The sequence below is a fragment of the Porites lutea genome, chromosome 3 (assembly GCF_958299795.1).
Source record: "Porites lutea chromosome 3, jaPorLute2.1, whole genome shotgun sequence".
Lineage (NCBI taxonomy): Eukaryota > Metazoa > Cnidaria > Anthozoa > Scleractinia > Poritidae > Porites > Porites lutea.
The window spans coordinates 16,802,083-16,807,183 of NC_133203.1; the positions used below are offsets into that span (position 1 = coordinate 16,802,083).

Sequence of the window (5,101 nt, forward strand, 5' to 3'; positions counted from 1 at the left end):
GATTTTTGTTGCGCTACAAATCAAAATAATCCAAATATACTTATGTATGTCTCGTACGATCGATCGCGTCTTTTACAACGTTGTGGAAAATTCTTCTCCTTGGCACCCCCCATACCCCTTTAGCCCCCCCACCCCTTAGGAATTTCCATTGACCATCCGTGGGGGGGTGGAGTATGGATATTTTCTGGAATCACACATTCCAAAAAATTAACGTACTGTCAACAGCGATTTATAACATGACTTGAATGGTGAATTAAAAAACATGCCATGCCGGTAACTCGATTTTTCTTACTTTCGTATTCTACAATGTTCCAGGAGGTGTTTCAGGAATGTTCCAAGGAGGTTCTGGAGTGTTCCAGACCTGTTCCTGGTTTTACAGACACTCTGAGGGAGGTTTCGAGAAATTTACATAATTTCTATGAATGTTAACTCTGTCATGCACGCAACCTTGCAACTGTTTGCTCATATCTGTCTGGATTTGCTAAAACGTGGCTTATGAAATTTTCCAGTGCATTTTAATAAGTCTTAGGCCTGGTTAGAATTCATTATCAATTTCCATCTTGCCGAGTAAACTTTACCCCTGGCACCGACTTTGTGAGGCCAAAGATTTGTTACTTCCAACAACAAAGCTCCCAATATCCAATCTTTCTGTCTCAAGCCTGGAATCCGTCTTTCACCCAGGTATCCAAATGAGACGAAATACAGAAGATATTGGATGCAGCATGCCAATCATGAGAAGTGTTCCTTCATAAGGCTTAATAGGGGACTTAAGCACCAGATGTTTCAGGGGCAACGGTGACATCAGTAAACGAGCCAGCCGGGGTAAGAGGGCGCTGTTGTTTCTGCCAAAATACAAAGTTAAGCAAAGAGGCATTTTTGTGACAACTTTTCTTGAAACCTGCCTTGAAAGCTCAAGAAAACCTTCATGAATAATGTGAATAATGTCTTTTCAACAAAGATACTGTTACTAGCGTATGATGGCAACATAATCTCAGATGATGAATTCTTGGTCTTGTGGGAGAGCTACCACTCCAAGAATTAGTGTAAACACCCAGAGACGCACGAGTTGGGGCAAAAACCAATTTATTGAAAACCATAGGCAATAAAATAGAAACCCCCAACCCAAGAGTAGGAAAAAAAAAAGGGGGGGGAATGGATGGAAAAAGAAAAAAAATTAAAAGGCTAAACTGGAGAGACGAGCGGAAATGGCCTGCAAAATGTCAAGTTTCTTCTTGGTCGATAATTTGAGGTAAACTAAATACGCATCGCTGCGCCAATCTCCCTGCACCTTGATAAATTCAGTAGGAACGCCGCAATTGAAAGCAAAAGTAGCACCACCCTGACGAAAACTGCGAGATAAAAAACTATCTGGCTCGAGACCTACTGTGGTAATGCATGATTTGAAAAACCAATTAAAATGTGCAGTGAGAATAGGTTTAAGCGACCTGCCGTGATGGACAATAAACAAGGGTGAGCTATCAAGTGCGGGCACTGTACAGAAATATTTCTTGAGAGCTGTGACAGGACATAAAATAGAATTGGGAATAAAAGGTAATGGAATATCTAAAACGCGCTGTTTAAATTGAATAGTTTTGGTCCTGTAAACTCTAAGAACAGCGCCAGGAGCAGTAAAATAGACATCTGTGTACTTAAGAAAATAAGCGTTGTCGGCATGACAGTCGGCTGAAGCATAAGGCACTAAATTGGAAATACGAAGAAAACAAAAAAAGGCAACTAGAAATAGAGCATGCATGCAAATATGTAACTGGTTGGAAAAATCGAAATGTTGAAAAATATTCAAAAGAATATCAACAGTCACCGGATGAGTGACGTGAACAGAGTCACCCATAATACGACGAAGCGCCCGCTGCGTGAGAAAAGCATCGTAATTATGCATGAAAGAGAAGTCAGCTCCAAGAGACTTGTTGATATGCTTGAGAATATTGACATAATTGACTAAAGAGCGATAACAAGATAATGATTTCGAAAGGAAGGCTAAATAAGCTAAAAAAGCCTGTTTAGAAACAGGAAATGGCTCAAAGGCGCAGTAATCACAAAATAAAAGATAAGAGTTCAATTGTGTTCTCATGTTCCTCTTGGTGGATTCTTGAAAAGCAAAGGACTGAATGCTGTTAGCATAATGCAACAACTGCGCAGCGTTCTCTGAAAAAAAACAAAAGGCACCAATAAACTTGGATAACAGAGCCTGCTACTTTAGCGCGAAAATAAATAAACTGTCAGGCACAGTACACTCGGTAAGAGATCGAGCTCCTGCGAGAGACTTGAAACGTTGACAATACTTGCCAGTGTGAAATCTGCTGAGAGAATCAGCTAACCAATTATCACACCCGCGAACTGAACGGACAATGAGCGTGATGTTATACAAGGCGAGGAGCAACCAGAGTTCTCGCAAGCAGCGCTGCATGAAAACATTAGGCGAGTGTTTAGAGTTTATGACTGACACGCAAGTGGCATTATCTGAGGGACGCTCGACTCCAAGGCCCTGTAGCTTGGGAGCCCACCGTTTGATTGAGACGACGACAGTGAGCAGTTCCAACTCGTTAAAGTGCCTTTCTTGGGTGAGAATGAAATCCGGAAACTCTCTGTGAAAACACTCGCCGAAACAAACCGCACCGCAACCGGTGAGACACGCGTCAGTAGCAAAAAGTTCGGGATTAGAGACAATGACATCTGAAGGAATTACGGAAACACCATTATAGTGCGAGAGAAAGTACTGCCACCAGTTTATGTCCGCGCGAAGATCCTCGGAGATTGGATGAACTGTTCGCCTAGGCGCCGAAGAGCACGAACGAAGAGCATTTAAGAGACGACTCATGAAGGCCCTGCCTGGCCGAATGCACGCGGACACGAAGGACAGTTTTCCAAGGAGCTGTTGAAGCTCGCGCTTGGTAAAAGAACATTTGGTTAGCCACGCGTGAAGCTCGAGTTGTAATTCTTCAACACGGAAGGCAGGGACGGACAAAATCATGTCTAACGTGTTGATCCAAATGCCCAAACAAAGCATTTCGTGAGATGGTGGAGAATCTTTCTCAGGGGCGTCCATTAATCCCAATTCTGCAAACAAAGAGTTCATCTGCTGAAAAGAGAGCTCAGACGAATCAGTGGATTCAGCGCCCTAAAAATCGTCAATGTAAACATCGACGGAAATGCCTTCAGTGTTCAAAATGTAAGCGACGCTCTTTGTGGTACGCTGACAAATCATAGTGGCTGAACGCAGGCCAAACGGCAGGGCAGTGTGAAAGTACAAAGACCCATCAATGGACAAGCCTAACAAAGGGTAATCCTGCGGGTCGATGGGGATTTGACGATAAGCTCGCCGTAGATCTTTTTTTAAAGACGTGACAACCACGACCCTTGGCGTTGACAAACTGGACTAAATGGTCAATTCCGGGAAGACGCAATTTGAAGAATTGATCCAGATAGTGATCCGAACTGATACTGTCATTTACTGATAAACCTTCAGGAAAACTAAGATCGTGAACGACACGTAGCTCGACAGAGTCACGCTTTGGTACACAGAGTAACGGAGAAATAACGCAGTCCGCGTTGAAAGGGTTACAATGAAATGGACCAAACACTGATTGATAGGAGAGTGCCTTGGCAATGTAAGTGGACAAGTATGACGAGTTCTTAACAGCAGAAGGATGATTGTGAAACGAAGAAGACGCCAGAACGTCTGATTGACAATTAATAGGCCAACCATAGCGAAGAAAGTCAATAATTACTCGATCCTGATAATGTTCTAAATAGTGAGACCAAACATTAACGTTGAAACGCGAGTGAACCAAACGCTTAGCGCCCAAGAAATTGGGCAAGCCAAACGCTCTAACCTCGTTGGACAGGACAACGAGAGAACGTAGTCAGGCGGACTGATCAGCAGCAGTGGAGGACGAAGTTGACGAGGAGGCTGACTGCGATGCAGGGATTGGGTATTTGCGCTTGGCGCACGTAAGCATGGCGTGGTCTAGAGAATCACAAACCCGACAGCGATGGACTGCTTTGTAACTAGCATCAGAAATGGCACAACTGCATTTATCGGTGTAGTTCCATTCTCTGCAAAGAAGATCTTTGGCTTTGCCGCGGGCAGGAATAGAACCGTTGCACGAAGACGTTGGGAGGTTGGAGCAAAGATCCTGATGTGTAAAGAAGGTCTGAGCTCGCTTCCGAATACTTTCGTAGCTCTGCCAGGACAAACGGCCTTGCTTGATGGCATTGTTGACAGAGAGGTGGAAATTTCGTATGCTGGACCAAGAGTAGGTTATGGCGCGCTCCATTAACAAATGCAAATGCTTTAGCAACGGAGCTTTGGAGGACTCTGGCTGCTCCTTGCAGAATTCTAAGTAGCCACACACAAACTCTGCTAACTCTAATTTATCGTAGTCCACCGTACCTTTAGGCGAGAACAGGAAATTATTTGGCAGTGAAGCGCCGGCTTTTTTCCTTGAGCGGAGCTGGTCAAGGGAGGGAATCTCTGCGAATTCAGATGGTAGACTTGGCGATGAAGATGCGTTAGGCGCAATAGCCGACCGAAGCTTCGTCAAAGAAGATGGGGGTGTGGCTGCCACGGCATCAGAAGCTGGAGACGAAACGTTCGCGTTTAGCTGAGCCAACTTTAGTTTCATTTCTGTAATTTGTAGCTGTGTTGCCAAATTCTCCTTTCGCAAAACTTCCAAGCGGAGAGATTGTCGGTGTGCGAAGAACTGGTTTTCTTCGTCGATTTCTTCTTAGGAATGGCTCCCGTATTTTGCGGATCAGGATTATAAAGCGGGTCAGGATTTTCCAGCAAGGCTGAAAGGTTGTCGATTTCCTCCGGTAGAGGGAAGGATGAGGATTTTTTGCTTGACGAGCGGGTGGATCGGGTACCCATGGCTAAAAGAGAGGATGCGGTGGATAAGAACAAAGAGCAACGTGCTTCGATGCTAAAACTAGCGAGGATGGACCACGAATGACCTTCAAACTGATGCTTAACCAGATATGACCTAGAAGAAACTTGATGCGAGTGCCAAACGACAATGCCACGCGAGGGGGTGCCCCTAATTAATTATTTTGACAGGGCCAAAACAACCAAACCCAGATTTTC

At 44.4% G+C, this 5,101-nt stretch overlaps 1 pseudogene; it reads right to left on the bottom strand.

Annotated features, from left to right (window-relative positions):
• Positions 1 to 1,174: 1,174 nt before the first annotated feature.
• On the bottom strand, positions 1,175 to 4,643 carry LOC140931689 (uncharacterized; annotated as a pseudogene).
• Between the last annotated feature and the right edge of the window lie 458 nt (positions 4,644 to 5,101).